The sequence below is a fragment of the Sciurus vulgaris genome (genome assembly GCF_902686455.1).
Source record: "Sciurus vulgaris genome assembly, chromosome: 5".
NCBI lineage: Eukaryota > Metazoa > Chordata > Mammalia > Rodentia > Sciuridae > Sciurus > Sciurus vulgaris.
Window position 1 is genome coordinate 102,421,795 of NC_136465.1, and position 22,425 is coordinate 102,444,219.

The following is a 22,425-nucleotide window of genomic DNA, read 5'->3' on the forward strand; positions in this document are numbered from 1 at the left end:
AATCATGTGATTCTTAACTTTTAGTCTGTTGATATGGTGAATGACATTTATTGATTTCCCGATGTTGAACCAACCTTGCATCCCTGGGATAAAACCCACTTGATCGGGGTGCACTATCTTTTTAATATGTTTTTGTATGCGATTTGCTAAAATTTTATTGAGAATTTTTGCATCGATGTTCATTAAGGATATTGGTCTGAAATTTTCTTTCCTCGATGTGTCTGGTTTAGGTATCAGGGTGATATTGGCTTCATAGAATAAGTTTGGGAGGGTTCCCTCCTCTTGTATTTCATGGAATACTTTGAGAAGTATTGGAATGAGCTCTTCTTTAAAGGTTTTGTAGAACTCGGCTGAGAACTCATCTGGTCCCGGACTTTTCTTTGTTGGTAGGCTTTTGATGACCTCTTCTATTTCATTGCTTGAAATTGATTTATTTAAGTTGTGTATGTCCTTCTCGTTCAGTTTAGGTAATTCATATGTCTCTAGAAACTTGTTGATGTCTTTGAGGTTTTCTGTTTTGTTGGAGTATAGATTTTCAAAATAGCTTCTAATTCTGTTTTGTATTTCACTCATGTCTGTTGTAAAATTTCCTTGTTCATTCCGAATTTTAGTAATTTGAATTTTCTCCCTCTTTCTCTTTGTTAGTGTGGCTAAGTGTTTATCAATTTTGTTTATTTTTTCAAAGAACCAACTATTTATTTTGTTAAATTTTCCAATTGTTTCTTTTGTTTCAATTCTGTTGATTTCATCTCTGATTTTAATTATTTCCTGTCTTGTACTACTTTTGATGTTGGTCTGCTCTTGTTTTTCTAGGGCTTTGAGCTGTAGTGTTAAGTCATTTATTTGTTTATTTCTACTTCTTTTGTTGAACGGGCCCCATGAAATAAATCTTCCTCTAAGTACTGCTTTCATAGTGTCCCAGAGATTTTGATATGATGTGTCTTTGTTCTCGTTTACTTCTAAGAATTTTTGAATTTCCCTCCTGATGTCTTCTGTTATCCATTCATCATATAATAGTGTATTATTTATTCTCCAGGTATTGGAGAAGTTTGTGTTTTTTATTTTGTCATTTATTTCTAATTTCAATCCATTATGATCTGATAGAGTACAAGGTAGTATCTCTATCTTCTTGTATTTACTAACAGTAGCTTTGTGGCATAAGACATGGTCTATTTTAGAGAAGGATCCATGTGCTGCTGAGAAGAAAGTGTATTCGTTCTTTGTTGGATGGTATATTCTATATAAGTCGGTTAAGTCTAAATTGTTGATTGTGTTTTTGAGATCTATGGTTTCTTTACTCAATTTTTGTTTGGAAGATCTGTCCAGTGGTGAGAGAGGTGTGTTAAAATCGCCTAGTATTATTGTGTTGTCGTCTATTTGATTTCTGGAATTGAGAAGGATTTGTTTCATGTACATGGATGAGCCAATGTTCGCGGCATAGATATTTATGATTGTTATGTCTTGCTGATTTATGCTTCCCTTAAGCAGTATGTAATGTCCTTCTTCATCCCTTCTGACTACTTTGGCTTGAAGTCCACATTATCTGAAATGAGGATGGATACTCCAGCTTTTTTGCTGTGTCCGTGTGCATGGTATGTTTTTTCCCATCCTTCCATCTTTAATCTGTGGGTATCTCTTTCTATGAGATGAGTCTCTTGCAGGCAGCATATTTTTGGATTTTTCTTTTTAATCCAATCTGCCAGTCTGTCTTTGATTAATGAGTTCAGGCCATTAACATTCAAGGTTATTATTGTGATATGATTTGTATTCCCAGTCATTTGATTCATTTTTGTTTTTTGACATGATTTGGTTTCTCCTTTATTTGGCTATTCCTTTAGGCTAGTTCCTCGTGTTGCTGATTTGCATATTTGTTTTTCATCTCTTCCTCATGGAATATTTTGCTGGGAATGTTCTGTAATGCCAGCTTTCTTTTTGTAAATTCCTTTAGCTTTTGTTTATCATGGAAGGATTTTATTTCGTCATCAAATCTGAAAGTAAGTTTTGCTGGGTATAAGATTCTTGGTTGGCATCCATTTTCTTTCAGGGCTTGGTAAATGTTGTTCCAGGCCCTTCTAGCTTTTAGGGTCTGGATTGAAAAATCTCCTGATATTCTTATTGGCTTCCCCCGGAATGTAATTTGATTCTTTTCTCTCGCGGCCTTTAAAATTCTGTCTTTATTTTGTATGTTAGGTATTTTCATAATAATGTGCCTTGGTGTGGGTCTGTTGTAGTTTTGTACATTTGGAGTCCTATAAGCCTCTTGTACTTGGTTTTCCATTTCATTCTTCAGATTTGGGAAATTTTCTGATATTATTTCATTGAATAGATTGTTCATTCCTTTGATTTGTTTCTCTAAGCCTTCCTCAATAATTCTTAAATTCTCTAAGCCTTCCCAATAATTCTTAAATTTGGCCTTTTCATGATATCCCATAATTCTTGTAGATTCTGTTCATGATTTCTTACCATCTTTTCTGTTTGGTCAACTTTGTTTTCAAGATTAAATATTTTGTCTTCAGTGTCTGAGGTTCTGTCTTCCAGGTGTTCATCCTATTGGTTATGCTTTCTGTGGAGTTTTTAATTTGGTTTATTGTTTCCTTCATTTCAACGATTTCTGTTGTTTTTTTTTTTTTTCAATATCTCTAACTCTTTATTGAAATGATCTCTTGCTTTTTGTATTTGCTCTTTTAACTGTTGATTGGTGCAATCATTTAATGTCTGCCTTTGCTCTTTCATCTCCTCCTTCAATGCCTACATTTGCTCTTTCATCTCCTCATTTGCTTCCCTGATTGTTTTAATTATGTACATTCTGAACTCCCTTTCTGACATTTCTTCTGTTGTGCTGTCATTGGGTTTTATTGATATAGTATCTAGGTTTGTTTGGGACATTTTCTTCCCTTGTTTTCTCATATTGGTCAGATGTCAGTGGGACTCTGTGACGTTGCAAATTTCCTCTGTTGGCTTATAGTGTCCCTGTAGATTTCCAGTGTATCACTTCCCAGCCTTCAGTAGCCTGAAGTCTTGGAGTAACTTGATAATGTAGTGCTTCTGAAGAAAGCTGCCCCTAGACCGCTACTGGTTCCAGGGCTTGGAGCTGGGTCTTTGTGGAAAGGCTCTCACTGGGGGGCCTGCTCTGAGAAGCTGGCCATGTGGGAGGAGCCTACCGCTGAAGTGCACAGGGCTGCCTGGGGAAGACTCTAGCTGCCCTGCCCTACTCTGATAAGCCGCCCCATCCGGGCCTGCTGCCGGGCCAAGCTTCTCCGGGTGGGGGAGACTCACCCCATGGCTCTATTTTAGTCCAAGTCTCTCAATGCCTCCCCTTCTTGAATCCTGGGTTCTGGAGTGACTGAAGATGCAGTTACCCTTTAGTCCACCATTGTGGATCGCCCCGTGGAAAAAGCCTGCGGCCAGAGGATGCAGGTCCACCTGGAGAGGTCTCTGGCTGCCCTGCCCTGGTCCCAGAGGCTGCTTGCAGGTTGGAGGTCTCCGCTGGCTTGGGGACTTGTGGCTGGCTCTGTATAGAAAGGCTCTCACTGGGCGGTCTGCTCCCAGAAGCTAGCCTAGAAAGGTGCTTCCCACCGGAGGGAGCCGGGCTGCTTGGGGAAGTCCCTGGCTGCCCTGTCCTGGTCCCTGAAGCAACCTGTGGGCCAGAGCTCACCGCACACTGGCTCAGGGACTTGGGATAATAGCCATTCTTAACTAGAGTGAGATAATACCTCATTGCTTCAATTTTCATTTCCCTGATGATTCATGATATTGACTATTTTTTCATATACTTTTTGGTCGTTTGGAAATCCTCTTTTGAGAAATGTCTATATCTGTTAAGGTAATTTGGTCTTTGTGTGTGTGTGTGTGTGTTGTTCTGGGATTCAACCCAGGGCATTGTGCATGCGAGGCAAGCACTCTACTAACTGAGTTATAGCCCTAACCCAATTTGGTCATTTTTAAATCAGATCGTTTTTGTGTTGATTTTCTTATATATTCTGAGTAGTAATCTCTTCTTAGACAAATAGTTTGTAAAACACTTTCTTGGGTTCTACAGGTTGTCTCTTCACTCTGTTGATTGTTTCCTTTGCTGTCTTGGTTTGATATAATTCCATTTGTCAGCTTTTGCTTTTGTTGCCTGTGCTTTTGACATATATATTTTTTAAAAATTCTTGCCAAGATCAACATCCTGATTCCTTTCTCCCTTGTTTCCTTCCAGTAGTTTCAGAGTTTCAGGTCTTATGTTTAAGTCTTTAATCCATTTTGAGTTCATTTTTATATATGGTAAGAGACAGGAAGCTAGTTTATTTTTCTCAATCTCTCTCTCCATATAGATAAGTTTTACCAGCACCATTTATTGAAGAGACTTCACTTTTTCCATGTATGTTCCTATTGTCTGTGTCAAAAATTAGTTGGCTGTGAATATAAGGATTTATTTCTGGATTCTCTATTCTGTTCCATGAGTCCTTGTGCCTGTTTCTATGCCAGTGCTATGCTCGTTTGATTACTGTAGTTTTGTAGTGTGGTTTGAAGCCAAGTATTTTAGTGCCTCCAACACTGTTCTTTGTCAGGAATGCTTTGGCATTTCAGGTCTTTTGTGCTTTTGGACACATTTTAGGAGTGTTTTTTCTGGTTCTGTTTAGAACGTAAGTGTGCATTCAATGTACAATATAGGAATTGCATTGAATTTGTGGATTGATTCACAAAATTCAGACAACTTTTCCTATATATAAAGATGGACTATCTTTACATTTTTTGTGTATGTTCTCTTAAATTTCTTTCACCAATATTTTAAAATTTTTTTGTTATAGGTATACTTCATTTTCTTAGTTAAATTTATTCCTAGGGTTTTTGTTTTGTTTTGTGGTATATTTATATTAAAAGATTTGTCAAGTTTGTTCATCTTTTCAAAACACCAACTCTACATTTAATTAACTTTTGTGTCTTTTTAGTTTTATGTCTTTATGTCTACTGAGAAATAATCTGGGTTTGGTTTGTTCTTACTTGTCTAGTTCAATGAGGTAGACTAAGTGAAGCAGATTGCCCTCCCTAATGTGGGTGGTCATCCAATCAGTTGAAGGCCTGAATAGAATAAGAAGACTTATCTTCCCATAAAAGAGACCAAATGCTCCTGCCTGGTTGCATGACCCAGACATCTGTCTTTTCCTGCCTTCAGACTCAAAATGATTCTTGGGTCTCAAGACTGCTAAATTTTCAAACTGCAAGCTAAACCACTCTTTCCCCTGGGCCTCCCACTTGCTGACTGCAGATCTTGGTGTTGTCAGCATTCATAATCATGCAATCCAGTTCATTATGTCTTTATAGTTACATATGTGTCTGTGTTACACACACATACACATTCCCATCTTATTCTTTCTCATGAGAACTTTAATATATGTGCAACATGAGAGAATAAATGTAACTTTAGCATCCCCTAATCATAAATTAGTTTTTATTTATTTACTGGTACCAGGGATTGAACCCAGGGGTACTTAACCACTGAGCCACATCCCCAACCCTTTTTTTTTTTTTTTTTTTAATTTTGAAATAGGTTCCTGCTAAGTTGCTTAAAGCATGGTTAAGTTACTTAGGACCTCATTATTTGCTGAGGCTAGCTTTAAACTTGCAATCCCTCTGGTTTAGCCTCCTGAGCTACTGGGATTACAGGTGTATGCCACTGTACCTGGCTATATTTTTAAAAGAATATCATTTTCAGATTCATTTTCAGCATTATATTTAACATATGGACAAAGTATCACACCTCATCTGTGTGTATTGTGCTGTACTGCTTAATAATGCGGTGTGATTTCTGAACAGAATGCAAAACATAGCATAAAAGCAAAATCCTAATTGATATAAGGTGGTCACAGAGAAGGTAGAAAATCAGACAAGAGGAGGGGGATGCTGTTATATTTTTATCTCATGTAGTAGGCAGTCAAGACACAACTACAAGACAACAAAGCAAGAAACAGGGAGTTAAGATTACTATGTAAAGTTACAAATTGAGAAACTTATATAACTATCAGACATAAGCTGGATGCCAGATAGAAGGAAACGAGGTTAGTAAAGTCAAAGTCTCACCCTCCATGACAGGAACCCAATGGATATCCTCTGTTTCATCCTTTGTCTCATATGACAGTAAGCTATTAATAAATGTGAAAACAGAGATATGATCATGTTTTCTGATTCATTGCAGAAACCACCAAAAGATGAACACAGAAATTACCAGAGTTTTCCTCTATAAGAGAATGATTAGGGTAGGGAAAGGGGACAGGAATGGGGTTGGGGTAGGAGGGAAGGGGGATATGGTCAAAGCACAGCATAGGCTCATATGGAAAAGTCACAGTGAAACCTATTAATTTGGACAATTACTATGCATTAATAAGTATAATAAAAAGTTTATCTCTAAAGTATATGAGTAGAGAAAAGGCAGAGACAGATGAAAGTTTGTAGCTTTTCGTTATATAAAAAATTAAGAATTAAAAAAAATTTTAAAACTTTAAAACAGTGAAATTGAATTGAGGAAATAAAAAGAGCAAATCAAGAATAAATGCACTTGAAAAATATTGGTGTTTCCTGCAGGGTGGATGATACAGAGCTTTTTATTTTAATGCTAAATTTTTGGAGAATTTCCTGCTGATTTCTAGTGATTGTTAGAAATATTTGTCTGAAATAGAAAATGGTGGTGGTGAAAATAAACCTTGCTTACTTCAACTTCAAGATATTTTAGGAGTAAAGATGCAGGCTCCTTCTTCACTTGAAAGAACAAAATTCATCTGCTCCATAGGATTATTGACAGCCTTTCTTCTACCATATGGGTTTTATTTTTATGCAGCAGCATGAAGCTACAATTCTGAGGTCTAGTGTTCTACCTTTTATTTATTTTCTTCTTTCTTCAGAAAAAAAGAAAAACACATGCTGATTCTTAGTCAGAGATTGAATTCCTACTTGTGTTGCCTTATACTCCTTGGAGAGCATTTTTTAAAAATTTCCTTTGAGAGATGTAATGGATTTCTATTATCTAGAACCGTATTATTAAGCAGTACAGCACAATACACACAGATGGGATATCAGATGTTTTTAAAAAAGAACAAACAGGAAAGATAAAGTCAATTAAACTCTGCAATGAAAATACTACAGATCATGAATGCATTCTAATTTCATTTTAGTATGTACCTTAATATGTCAGGTTAGACAATGACATTTAATGACCAATCAAGGCAAAAGAAAAGAAAAGGTATACTCTGGCATGATCAATTGAAAAGAGCAATTGTCAGTAAATAACAGATTTTTCAAAATAGTGTTTTAATCAATCCAAGGCAAGTCCTTCAACACAACAAAGAAAAAAATATCACTTGATCCTTGACCAAGGAAAACACCAGAGGAGCATGAGGAAGAGTTGAAGGACTGGCAATGTTATTCAGAAGGCAATGCTTGCATGCTGACAAAGTTGGGGCACAATCAAAAACCAAAATACTAAATTGAACACAATCCTCAAAATGCCTCGGATATTTGAACATATTTCTGAAATATTCAGCAAGAGATGGAGAGAGATGGGCCCTGTACACGGCATACCTTAAAAGTGGAAGAATGAGAATGAGGACAAAACCCAACTCAGTAGTGTGTAGGAAACACTGAAGCCTCCTCTCCAGGGTTCTGTTCTACTCTTCCACTCTCTATCACCCAAGTTCCTCAGCTTGATTCACAAGCGGGGTCAGTTCATCGTGCCAGTCTCATGACCTCCTCCTTTCTCAATAAGGCTATTTCAGTAGCCCCTTACTGGCCAAATCCAAAGTCCGGATTTCAGTCCTCTTTCATGGCGTTTCTATTCATTTGCATGTTTTATTTCGTTTTTGTTTTACAGTACGGGGGTTGAATCCAGAACCTCATGCATGTTAATCAAGCACTCAACCATGAAGCTGGACATTTTGTCATCCCCAGCCCTTTTTCAAAATTTTATTTTGAGGCAGGAGTTTGCTAAGTTTCTCCATTTAGCCTTGAACTTGTATCCTCCTGCCTCAGCTTTCCAGGTAGCTGGAAGTACAGGTAGGCACCACTGTGTCCACTTGGAAAATAGTTTTTTAAGGGCATACTATGTATATCAAGCACTCTTATCAGCTCCATGTACACAAGAAGATGAAACAGAGAAATTTCTTTGATTTCTTGGAATTTACATTATAACAGGGGGTAGAGAGAAATAAGTAAGATATTTAGTGTACTAAAAATGATACCTTCTAAAAGAACAAAAATGAAACAGAGGTGGGATGAGATGTTTAAGTTTGGGATTGTAATTCTAGGTAAGTTGGTCAGAAAAAGTAATACTGGATACTGATTAAATACATGAAGAAACCTAGGGATAAAACAGATGAGCTTTTGCAGGAAGATCAACTGGGTTGAGAGAACAGTAGGTGTAAAAACCCTGAGTCAGGAACACCCCAGGCACACTAGAACGTCATCAAATGATGGGTGTGACTGGAACCAAATGTGCATGGTAAAGAGAACAAGGAATTGAGGAAGGAGAAGTTATTAGGGACACATCCCATAGGACACTGTATGGTCATCAGAAGGGTCTTAACTAAAGTAAGACCCATTAGGGTTTTAGTAGAGAAGAGAGATAATAAGACATTTTAAGAGGATAAGTCTAGCTACTCAATTGGAACAGAAAGACTTCATGGGTTGAAGCAAGAAAACCAAATAAGAGGCAATTGCAATATTGCAAATGAGAAGTATTGGTGACTTTAGGAAGGTAATAATGAAGGTGATAAAGAGATCTACTGAATGTTTTCTAGGTAGAGCTGATAGGATTTACCGATTTGGAGCCTAAGCAACTGGAAGAATGGAATTGCCATTGCTGAAATGTGAACAACCACATACAAAGTAGGATTAAGGAGAGAGAATGACAAAATGTCAGAAGCTTGCTTTGATACATATTTACTATGAGATGTTCTCAGACACTCATGTAAAGCTATTTAAGAGGCAGCTGGGTCCCTGAGTCTGAAATTCAAGGGAGAAGTCTGAGCTAAAAACATACATTTAGAAATCATAAGATGCATAGAATTTCAAGTTATGAACTGGATCATCACAAAGGGAATGAAGATAAGTAGAGAAGAGCTCAGAGGACTGGGTTCTGGGACACTCCAGTGTTTGAAGCTCTGCTTCTCCTTCAGTTCAGTACACTGCAGTGACCCCAGGTTCTTTCCCAACTCTCCTCTCACCCAGCCCCAAGGTTTCAGTTCTTCTGGATAAAGAGCCATCGATCCTGTCTTTCACTTCATCTTGTTCCCAGTTACCATATTTCCTCTACAGCATTTAACATAATTTTATTTATCCTTCATATGCCTTCTCATTAATTATCTGCCTGCTTCACTAATAGGCAAGTTTCATGAGCTGAGACCAGCTGGTCATTAACCCTCCATATCCCAGTGACAAGCTCAAAGCCTGACATATTGAAGGGAAATGTTCCAGTCAAAATAAGAAATATAAGCCATTCACTGATGATGCTCCATTATGTAACCCCAATCTAATTTCTTTCTTGAACTTCAGAATTTATCAAATTGTCCCACAGATACTTCCAAATCAATATAGTTTGAGTATCCCTTACCTAAGATACCTGGGACCAGAGTGTTTTAGATTTAGTGTTCTGGATTTGGGAATATTTGCATAGACTTTACTAGTTGATCATCTCTAAGCCCAAATCCAAAACCAAAACTTCTTCAGCATCATGTTGGTATATTTTAGATTTTGGATTTCTAGATTAGAGATGTTCAACTTGTGTATGCAAAAAGAACTTTTGATATTGCTTTGTAAGCCAGCATTGCCTACTCATTTCCTATTTCAGTGCCTTCAAAGATCACTGGCCATTCAAATTAGAAATCTGAAAATCATCCTAATTTCTTTTTCCTGCAGAATCTATATCTCAAGTGAAGCAGAAGGCATCACAATACTAGATCTTAAATTATACTACAAAACAGCATGGTATTGGCACCAAAACAGACATGTAGACCAATGGTACATAACAGAAGACACAGAGATAAACCCACATAAATACAGTTATCTCATACTAGACAAAGACCATACTTTGGAGAAAATATAGCCTCTTCAATAAAATGGTGCTGGGAAAACTGGAAATCCATATGTAGCAAAATGAAATTAAACCCCTATCACTTTACCCTGTACAACTTTATATCTCATTAGTCAACAAATCTTGTCAACTCTCTTCCTAAATGAACTTAAGCTTCAACCCTGCTACCTTTGCCTTACTTCAGTGTCTCAATTTTTATTTCAGGAAGCTTCATAATTGGGCTTGGGATGGGGCTCAATGGTAGAACACTTGCCAAGAATGTGTGAGGCCTTGGGTTCAATACCCAACACCAGCTTCCTAATTACTTTTCTTCACCCTTTGCTAGCTCCTTTAATCTACTTTGCTTATTGTTCCTAGAATAATCCTTCCAAAAAACAAAACCAATCCCATCAGTCACCCTATCAAGATCTCACACGGTCCCTGTTGGGAAAAGATCAAGCAGCCTACGTTTAGTTTGGCCTATACATTTGTTAAGTAAATTTGAATTTGTTGACAGCACTTAAAGAAAGAATATTTGGTTTACAAACCTACATTTCTAGTTCACTTGAAAAATTAAAAGGTTTGGTAACAGTGGACACAAATTGCCACATAGCAACAGTATGGAACATAATACCACCTACTTCCTGCAGACCTGGAAAGCCTTGAGCTGCAGTTCCCATACATTACACTCACTCACTGATCTCATGTAGGACTGGATTGGCACATAAGCCTTCTACATATGCTTCTGCCAGGCGAAATTTTTGGAATCCATCCCTCCTGACCTCACGCAGTATCATAACAACATATTCACAATTCTCTTCACACCATGATCTCTAGTTTCCCTCCAGTTCTGTACTCTTTCCTCTATCTGAATGCTTTTGAGCACCTTTAAATTTCCCTCTCATTCATTTAAAGGAAGATCAGATCTTGATGAGCCCACAGCCTCACTTCCTCCCTTTTTAATAAATTAGCAGAAAGCTGACTTAGCAGGTGTTGATTTGCTCGGAAAATGTGGACAGTACCAGTTGCTGGGCTTCAGAGTCACCCTTTCCTAATAATGTCATTTTCTTGCCCATTGTTGTAGAGTCACCAGCATGGCCTTTGTTCCTCTGACCCTTCAAGTTTGTAGAGTTGCAGGTTCAGAAACTTTCAACAGGAATGCCAGCCATCACACATGCAGCCTACAATTGGTCTCAGCTGTGAGAGCAGGAGATCACATGTGCTCCATTAATTCCCTTGTAAGTTTTCCCCAATAAACCCATTAAAATACGTGCTCCATATAGTGCAAGTGGTGTGTGCCCATGACCCCTTGTCCCAATGCCTTCAATTTCCTGCTCAACTTCCCAAAGAAGAATCAGATCTTTGCTTCCCACACAAGGTGCCTTTGGCACCTTACTCATTCTCTTAGAGTTAATCCTAATACATAGAGGATCTATCAACACTATTGTAATTTCATACACAAGTTCATTAGTCACCTAACACCATGCCGGGCACATGATTTAGCTGAATAATTTCAGTGAAGTCACTCAAATAACTTTCTTATGGTAGTTGTTCATGAGAGAAAGCAGAGATTCTTTCCATCTAATGTAGTAAGGTATAAAATAAATAATATTAGGTTTCATTTTTTTGTGTATTTCTTAGCATATTTCTTTTCATTGTTTATGGAACAATCTTGAGAAATTGTTTTGAAAACTGAGTTCAACATGGTGCCCATAGAGCGTCCATGGTGCTCGGCATAGAGAGAGCAGGTGTTCAGCAAAAAGGCACTATGCCCAGGAGAGAGCCTTGACATGCTTGAGATGTTTTGGAATTGAACAAGATTCCAATCCTGTAGCCAAAACAACAGAACAGCAAAATCTCTGAATGAGCCTATGTTAAAGAATAAATAAGTGAATGAGCAAATCCTCACTCTGCCCATTATCCCTGGGCATTGTGCTCACTTTTCTCACTCCCTGAAATCATCTCCCCTAGATATTTGCCCGACTCTCTTTCTTCCCCTGGACTCTGTTCAAATATCTGCTTATTGAGAAGTCTACTCTAAAGGAATCCCAATGAACTGGCACCCTGTCACTCTCTTTTCTCTTTGCCTTGCCTTTGCTCTCCAGTTTATCATCATCTACAATTCTGCACATTGGCTCTCCTCTAGTTTCAACATTAGCTCAATAAAGTAGGAACTTTGCCTACTCTCTTGGCTTCAGTATCTCCACCAGAACATCTAGAAGAATGAATCATGGCACATTTCCTCTTTCTCATTTGTAAAGGAATGGGGTAGAAATAATGTACTAATGCCTTTTCAATGAAACTGCATATGATACCTTTCTCCCAGTTCTTTGCCCTTCTTTTATAAATAAGTTCAAATCCTGTGCTGCAGGATAAAATTAGTAAAGTTGGCCATGCTGAAATTTCCTTCTTCCATGAGCTACTCTGAGCTGCATAGGTGGTACTAAGTGATAATATATTTGTATTTTTATAAAATTCAGATTTTTGTAGTTGTTATATATCTGAAAGCTCACCTGAACCAACTCATTTCACAGATATGGACTGTGAAGACCAAAGGAGTTTAGCAAGTTAGTCAAGATCCCACATGATTAATGGCAGAACCAAGAAAAGTCCAGCTGGTAGGATCCTAATCCATACCATTGCAGTAAACTGTGGTCCCACTGTCATTTAAAACACAGGATTGGACTAGTTTCCCCTGACTCAGTCCATTCCTTTTTCTACCATAGTACCCTGATGGTTCCTCTGCTTTCTAAGGGCCATGCCCATTATACCACTTACCCCGTAGAAACAGTTTTATTTTCCCACAGCCAAATGTCTCTTGACTAACTAAGGTGGAATTATTGGGGTGGGGGGAGCAAAAGCACAAGGCCTGAACTCATTAAAATTCTTCAGAAGTAATTCTCTATCCCTTGTCCTCTATTCTGCAAACTTTGCTCCCATGATATCATGGGACACCTAATTCTTAACAAATCCAAGTCCTTGATCTTCCTAAGGCTGCTGAACAGGAGCTCCAACCATTGTAAATTATCAGTGCATTAGGATAACTACTCAATTTAACCAACTGTAGCAGCTGATTTAATTAAGTAGTCCCTCTGGTTCCAAAGACTATCATTCTGTAGTTACTATTTAACTATTCTGTCTTCTGCTGGAACTCAGCTCCAGATCACCCTAAGGTCCATGGGCAGTCAGAATTAATCTATGCTTCCCAGTTACATCCACTTCAAGTCCAAAACAAGAATAAAAGTGTTCTAGCTACAGTCACCTTCATTGCAGAGGGCGTCACTGCCCCCTGGTGGAAATTCTGAAAACTATTACTGAGACTGCCCCACAAATCTTCACAGGTAAGAAGTTCTGCAGCTTATCCAGAAAACACTAACTTCCTAATGATCTCCAAATTGGAAGGTCATGGGGTCCCAGAGACCGTGTTATAATCCTACTTCCTTTTCCACTCCCAAACCTCTCAACCTCTGGTTTAAATTGCTTCAACCATCTGCAACTCATCATCAGATGCTCTCCAGAAGAGTGACGCTGGAAGACCGAAATGTCCTCAGTTAATGTGCCTGGACAGAATACAGTGATCACTCCAGGGCAGGGCAGAACTTGTATTTATAAACCAAAATCATTACACAGTTGGAGTTTATGGAGAACTCTAACTCACATATCTACTAAAAATTGGCTTCAGCTGTAAACTTGACAAATTTACAAATCACCTCTTAAATCCCCTCCACTTTTTATCACCTACGTCTTTTTCCTGTTGAACAAGTTAGTGAATGAGATGGGTGAGCCTCAGGATGTTTTATTTTCCCGTGCCAGTATAACACGGAGGAAAAACAGTGTGACAGCAGCTGTGACCAAAGAAGCCTTTCCCTCTGACTCAGGCCTTATTCCTTTGAACTCCGAAAGCTTTTATTTTCTAAACACATGGGTGCCCATCCTGGAAGATCATCAGCCCCACCTGGAAAGTTGTAGTTTCATTGCTATTATCATAAATTCTTATTGTTAAATACGAAATCCCAGATACTCACTGAATCAAGATTTCAGAGACTAGGGATTCAAATTGTTTTCATCAATGAGGGACGTCTCTAAGGAAACTTTACACTTTTTAAGAACAGTATTTCTTTCATGTTTCTTACATAACTGATTTTGTGTTCGTCAGCTTTTTGTCACTGGGACAAAAACAACTTAGGGGAAGAAAAGTTTAGATTAACTCAGCGTCAGATGTTTAGTCTATAATCTGCTGTCTCCATTGCTCTGGGCACAAGGTGAGGCAGAAGGACACGGCAGATGGGCGTGGTGGAGGAGTGCAGCTCCACTCATGGCAGCCAGGAAGCAGAGAGGGGAAGGGGCTGCAGGTAAAATGAACCCTTCCAGGGCATGCTCCCAGTGAAGGGAACCCACCTCCTCCAGGCACACCACACCTGTCTACAGTCACCACCCAGTTAGCCCATTCAAACTGAGATGGGCTGATCAGTTACCACTCTCACAAACTAATAATCACTTCACCTGTGAATATTCCTGCATTAATACAGGAGCTTTCGGAGGACACCTCATATCCAATCTATAACAGAAAGATTTCAAGAAAATTCTCGTGTTTGTCAATTGCCAGCAATTTCACTCATGCATCATTATTTGTGGGCTCTTGCCATGGACACAATATATACAATTAGGCCTCCATATTTATGGATACCACATTTATCGATTCAACCAACTGCAAATCAAAAATATTAAAAAAGAGTTGTGCCTGTACTGAACATGTACATTTTTCTTGTCATTATTCCCTACACCATACATTGTAATTATTTAATAGCATTTGCACTGTATTAGGTATTATAATAAATTTAGAGATGATTTAAAGTATACAAAAAGATGTAAGCTATATATAAATATGCCATTTTATATGACTTGAATATCCTTGCATTTTTGTATCCATGACATGGCAGGAAGAACATGTTCTGGAACCAATTCCTTGGGGATCCTCAAGGATCACTCTATGATGGAAACAGAACAGGGTGCCTTCCCAACTGCCCTTGACACTGCTTTCAGAGTGGTATTTCTAGACACCAAATAAAATCTTTTGATGTCTATCAGGCATGTGGTAAAATTTCTTGTTCGTTACCATGACAAACAAAAGCTATGCTTCAACCATGACCAACAACTTACAATTCCCCTGAACACTCTTGCACCATTTTAAGTCTCTTGGCCTGAGTTCAAAGCACTGCTTGCACCAGGCTTTCCCCATCTCTACTCCTTTCTTCAGGACAAACAGTTATGTTTCAAGACTCTTGACTCTTGGGTTTCCTTTTTTAATAAGGCATTTCCCTGTATTGTTCCTCCTACCAGGTAGAACTGCCCATGATACCTGTATCACCACACTGCAAGTATTTGCTTGTGCACTCTGCTCTGGTAAACTATAACTGCCCCAGGGTGAGAGAATCCTGTTGAGCCATCTTTATATCTGGAACAAACTACTGTTGAATGATTGAATGAGTAGAAATAATAAAATATACACAATTTCAGTTTTGACTCAGTTTCTGCATTACCAAGCTGATGACAAAAAAAAAAAAAAAAAAAAAAATGCCCTGTATAAAGCAAAGTGATTGAACAGATCTGGAGTAAAAAAAAAAAATATATATATATATATATTAGCACCCAAGTGCCCCTCCTCAGGTGAAAGGTGAATGAGCAGCTTCAACTGATGAGCCATAATGTAAGCTACTTACACCACCGGGAGTAATCAGCCTGAATGGAGGGAATTATTCCCTGGGGATGGACACTACCATCATGCTCCCAGATCCCATAAGATTCAATTCAGTCTAAGCCATAATGTATATTTTAATCAACAAATCATAAGTACATCACTTTCCTTGTAAAAGTATACTTATATCTTGCTTAATTATAATATAGCATTATGATGGATATATCAAACTGATGTACAAACCTATACCTCTCTAAAACAAAACTGTTAAGAAAATAAATGTTTGCGAGCATTCTATTTAACATTTAAATAATAATAAAATATTTCCAGATTCCTAAATACATGGAGATGTAATACATCTATACTGACCCAAAAATTCATGCATGTAAAAATCATTACATAGGTAAATAAAATTTTCAGTCCTTTAGATTGATAATCTGGCAGCATAGTACATGGCAATAATTGAAAAGTGAATCAAGAAAAATTTCACAACCCCCTTCTTCCTGAGTAATAGAAAGGTGGAGGAGGAAAATGCAAACTAAATGAACCAGCAGGCCAAGAAAAAATAAAAATAAAAAAAGCAAATATTATCCTTCATCCAACTCTGAAATAGCTTTCTGGTCCTTCTTTTCCTAACATAACTTCTGCAGCAAATCAAATAATGTCCTCCCTCTTCATTACAACCAGATCTAAATTTCAGATTACAAAAGGAAAAGTGAAAATAGGAAAGAAGGAAGAAAAAGATGACAATTACTTGACTTTGAATCACAAAGCCATCCTTCTTATTAAAAAACAACAACAACCTACTCCATAGTAAGCCATGTTCTCTGTCAATCTTCAGGGCCACCTATGAGATGGAAGTGAGACTGTAAGCCCCCAGAGAGCCTTGGTTAATTACCTTAATGTTCTGAGTCAGATCCAATTCCCTCTAATTCCACTGATTTCCTCATTTCAAAAAAGTAGGAAGTTTCATCTCCCATCTCTTTAGGATAGTTTCTGAGAGAATATCCTATAAAAGTATCCCCAAGTCCTAGTTCTTCACTAAGGAAACAGGCCCAAAGATCATTGAGGATCACCGCTCCTTACAACTGTGCTGCCCAGTAGAGGAGCCATTAGCCCGTGTGTCTGACCAACTGCTTGAAAGGCACAATCTCCCAAGACTCACACAAGAAAATCATGATCTGATTAGGCCTATATCTTAAAGAAGTTGAACCCGCAATTAATTAATAACCTTCCAAAGCAAAAAACGCCAAGCCCAAATTGGCGAATTCTACCAAACATTTAAGGACAAAATGGTACAACTTCTGTTTGCAGCTTTTTCCTTAGGTCTTCATATATGTTTCAAGTTTCTTGTTAGTTGTGAGAAATTAACTGTAAAATATCGGTATAAACTAATACTTCCTTTGTATACTGTCTCTATTCCCTTATTTGTCTTTGTTGTTTTAGTGACTCTTACAAAAGGGAAAGGGAAGCATCTTTCCATGATGCTTCATCTTGTGGTGGTCATGCTCTTGATTTTTAACATCTTAGTCATCTCATTGACTTTTCTTGAAACCCTATCATAACTTAATGAAATAGAAGAAAGTAATTATTTTGAAGTTGTTCCCATCATTCATTAATAGCATTTAAAGCAGAAGACAAAGCTAATTCTTTTATTCCTTATAATTTGGCTTATCATATTTTGCAATCATTTGTGTAATTCTTTTGAACCATAATTCTCCCCCTTTTGATCAAATTTCTTTTCAAGGACAGGATTACAATGTTTAAACTTTTTCTTCAAATATCAGAAGTATGAAATCTCTTCCAACTCATTAGCATGCTTCTTTGTGAAATATTCAATTAATGTGGACATTTCCATTGCTTCGATTTTTAAAATCTCATTTTCAGGTTAAGCTAACCTTAAACAAATGGTTACTTGTTTGTGAGCAAAGGTATGAAGCCCAGTTTCATATATTTAGCTGAGTAGTTGTTGGGGGCTGTGCCATGTTGACTGCGCCAGGGTGGCGCCTGATCACATCAGCAGCGAGGAGGTTAATTGACATAAGCACACTCAGGTGATTTATCGTCCACGCACACAATGTATGCGCATGTGTTCTCAAGCACTCCTAATTGTGCCTGCTCGGACTTCTAGCGTCTGGCCTAATCTTTGCGTAAGAGGCATGGCCCTGCTCTCCGCCTCCTGGAGGTGATATAAGCGTAGGCGGAGTGAGACAGCGAAACTCAGCAGCTAACACACAGCAGCAGCTAGCAGAAGACACAGCAGCTAGTAGAAAGAAAAGACAGCAGAACGGCAGCTAGGAAGAAGAAGCGGCTAGCTGATAGAAGTAGCGAGTAGGGGCAGCGGCGGAAGGCAGATCGCAGAACGAAGAACTGAGACGCATCACTAAAGCACCTTAGGTAGACACACCCTTAGTTCACAGGATGCAGGACGCACCAGTAAGAAGCAGCAGATCTTAAGTGAGGCGTAGCAAGTCTCTCTTCCTCTAAGCTCTAAGCAAAGCCTGTCCTTCTCTCAAGGTCCCTTTCTCTCTTAAGCAAAGTCTCTCTTTCTCTCTGATAAGCAAAGTCTCTCTCTCTCTCCTCTCAAAGCAAGTAAACCTCATTTCCTCTATCCTCTATAAACAAACAAGCAAGAAAGCAGTGCACTAAAGAGAAAGATAGAAGTAGCTCAGTTTCCAGTCCACCACCCATAAGACCCGTGCAAGTTGTTGCAAGCGGTGACAAATATCCACAGATTTTGTACCGCAAAAAGCCAGCGACAAATGGTAGCCCATACGGGGAATGGGGAGCATGTGGGGAAGGAAAATTAGCAACAAACTTACAGGAAAAAAAAAGGAAAATCTGCACGGTGGGGAAACTAAGGAACCTCACAGGAATAGGGTAAGGGAAAATTCAAGATCCGCCCCCGGGAATAGATACAGCAGGGAAAGTAGGAACCTCGCAGGAGTCTCTGGCCAGAGCAGTTTAAGGGTGAGGAATAGTAAAAAGAAATAGTGTTGGTCAAAAACTAAAGGTCACAAAGGACACGACAGTGAAGTGCAAAAATGCGTGTATTTGTGTTGTTTGTGTTTAAAAATAAAATAAGTCAAGTAAAATAAGTCAAGAAAAGTTAAAGTAGTATACAGGAAGCTGGGTCAAAGAGGGCTCAGGTACAGGGAGCTGGGTAAAGTAACCCCCCAGTGGAGAGGGCCCAAGTACGGGGAGCTGAGTAAAGTAACCCCCAGTGGACTAGCCAGGTATTATTAAAATAAGATTTTGTGTGTTTGTTGTTTGTCAAGAGTTCATGTCTTTGATCAGAATGGATAAAGGAGGTCCGGAATGTATGTATTTTGTATTGTTTGTGTGTTTGTACTACTGTTAGTGTGGCCTTTGTACAGTGAAGGATGGATTCAGAAATATCATGAAGTCAGTCTGAAGGGATAATTCAAAAGGAGGCGTGAAAAATATATTACAAGAAGGAAAAGAAGTGCTGGAAGAGATTAAAAAGAAAGTTAGCTGGGGTAACCAAAAACAGGAAAGTTCTGGGGAGGAAGGAAACACTGGGGAAGAATTAGAAAATAAGGAAACCACTGTACGATCATATGTTCAAACTCTAGCAGAAATAAGCCCAGGGTTTACAGAGGAAAAGTTGCTCAATGTGCCACAAGGGGATCTTCATAAACAGGATCTAATAGCAACAGAAAAGAACTGTTAAAGAAAACAAAGTGAGGAATAATTGCATGGTAATGACTTAGAAAACAATTACTCAGAAAGTTTAAGAACAAGGGAAAAATGTAGGAGAAAGCTAAACCTAATACAAAGAACCCTGAAAAGGAATAACTAAGTGGTAGTGAAAACTTAAGAACAAGGGAAAAAGTAGGAGAGAGCTGAGCTATGCAGAGAAGTGTTATCTGGAGGACAATGTCTAGTTGGAGAGCTCAGTGGCAAGAAATAGCTGTTGAAACTGCTTGCAGAAACGCAGTAGTAAGGTAGAAATGTTGATATGCTAATAGAAGGCTAATATGTTTCAATAGATACTCAAAATTAATATGATCCTGGAGTGTATGCACATATATACAGCAGCAAAGAGACAATGCCCTAACAAAAGAAAAGCCAAGAGATAACTATAGTAAAATCTGTTACACCTTGTATCCCAGGTTTTTGCCCAAAGTGCAGAAAGGGAAAACATTGGGTTAACAAGTGCTAATTACTGTTGTTGAGGGAAAGATGTTACCAAATCATTCAAGAAACAAGGCACAGAACTCTTCAACTCAGGGCTCACAAAATGGAAGCAGTTGTCATAGCCCTTGTAGAGTTTGGGGAGTAACAGATCTTTTTGCTGATAGTGATTGCATCACTCAGGCAATTCCTAAATTGGAATTGTTGGACCCATAGCCCCTCATAAGCTGATCTAGCCACACAGATGATTTTCATCTTTTTCTCAGTAAAGCAAGCTGCTTATTTTCATCCTGTGTAACTCACTTTCTAATCACTCATGTTGCTACCTCACCTTTAAGGAGGGTTTATAAGTAAAAGGAAGTGCACTGACTAGAAGGTTAATGGAGTTAATACTGAAAATGTAGGGAGGGTGAAACAATTTTTTTCAGCACAGTTTGGCACCAGATTTGGGGAATTTTAGGTTTTACACTAATAGGCTTGGGTGTACTTGTGTTAATTCTATCTTACATCTACAAATGCCTCAAAGCCAGTCAACAGGCTTATGTCATTGTGAAATAGGCCATGGCCGCCCTTGAAGCAGAACAATCTCCCAGTGTATGGCTTGGTGTGCTGGATCGGTAGTCAAAGACGGGTAAGATTTATGGGGAGCTCATACCAACCTAAGACAGGAAATGAGGGCTAGAGCCTCATTGTCCAATGACGGGTAAGGATGTTGCTCTGCTGTGGACAACCTAAGACAGACACAATCCCTGCCAGCTTTCTTTTCATTGTATAAAAAGAAGGGGGAATTGTCTCTCTTTCTCTCTGATAAGCAAAGTCTCTCTCTCCTCTCAAAGCAAGTAAACCTCATTTCCTCTATCCTCTATAAACAAACAAGCAAGAAAGCAGTGCACTAAAGAGAAAAATAGAAGTAGCTCAGTTTCCAGTCCACCACCCATAAGACCCATGCAAGTTGTTGTTGCAAGCGGTGACAAATATCCACAGATTTTGTACCACAAAGAGCCAGCGACAAGTAGTGTCAACCTTCTTCATTTTTGACGTTTTTAACCTGTGCTCTTGTAAAATAACTCATACATTCCTGGTTTCCCTGAAAGCATTTCATTCCCCAATACCAGGAGGAAACCCATGCTCTTTCTTATGTTAATCAGAACTTCTATCACGTGGGGGCTCAGGTCCAGGAAACAGATTCAGACTCAGGGCAAGTAGAAGATATAAGACTCAGGATAGAAAGCATGGTTTATTCAGAGGTGGTAACAGCTTCCAGTTTCAGCTCTGGCCTCCAGCCAGTTCCATTTTAGCCCCAATTTTACCCCCAGTTAGCCCCCAGAGTCTTTTCCACAGGCCAAAGGAGGCTTTGAGCATGCGCCCTGTGAGCATGTGCTTTACATCAATGGGCGCATGCTCACAGGGGAATAAAATCATTTTTGAACTGCATTACTTAACCAGTTTATGTTAACTTACTCAGTGTTACACAATGGAGATCAAAGGGTTAACTACTGAGGCGGTTTTTACTAGCACCCCTCTTCACATTAGAAAAACTAGGCTCCTGAATATACTTTTAACTTTCATGTGCTAAAAATTTGTCTTGTATTTTTATACCTTTTAAAACAAGATGATTTATTGCCATCTGTCTCAAACACGTAGCCAATACACAAATTTAAAATGTCTCCAAGCAAGCAGTATTTTCCTGGGGTTGAGCACTGCAGGACAACCCTGAAAACTAGGTATCTTCTATATGTTTGGGTTGTGTCATGCTTGATAGATGTACTTCCTCTCTGCAGAAAATATTTTCTAGAATATATAGTTACAATCATTAACTACATAGACCTAAACTACATTAGACTGCTATTTAATAAAAAGGGATCTTAAAATTCAGTGGTTCTTAAAGAATAGACATTATCTCTCTATAATCTAGAATCTGTTTTTGTGTGGTCTTCAAAACACCAAAAATGAAGAAGAAGATTAACACTAAAATAATTATTATTTGGACCTTCACAGGAAGAAAATCTGCTGACCTTCCACATGTGATTTCTCTGAGGTAGGGAGACATTTCTGTCCCACCAGGCCACTCGAGGACTGTCACCACCTTTACCTGTGGTCATCTTCAAACGCACCCTCAGGGTTGCCTCTTCACTCCACTTCTTCTTCTCTATTCTCCTTGGTGTGCAGGGAAAAAAAAAAAAAAAAAAAAAAGTGAAGGTCAAGCACTTCTTTATTTTAAAAAATAGGACCAGAAGCTGCATATGTTACTTCCACTTAAATCACGCAGCCAGAACAAAAGCATGTGGCCCTGATTGTACCGTGGTACAATCAGGTGGGAAGTATAACCTCTGGCTGAGCATCAGGTGTTCAGCTAAAATCCTCAGGTTTTTGTTATTAGTAGGATATCAGGGAGATGGGTAGAGGGGGACTTAGCGGGTCTCTGCACATAAACTACAGAATTCTGATTCCTGGGTTAGCGCTGAATCTCCCACATGGTTTGTAGTCCCACCCTTCCCTGCCCCAGGCATCAGGATCACTCCTAAGAGTT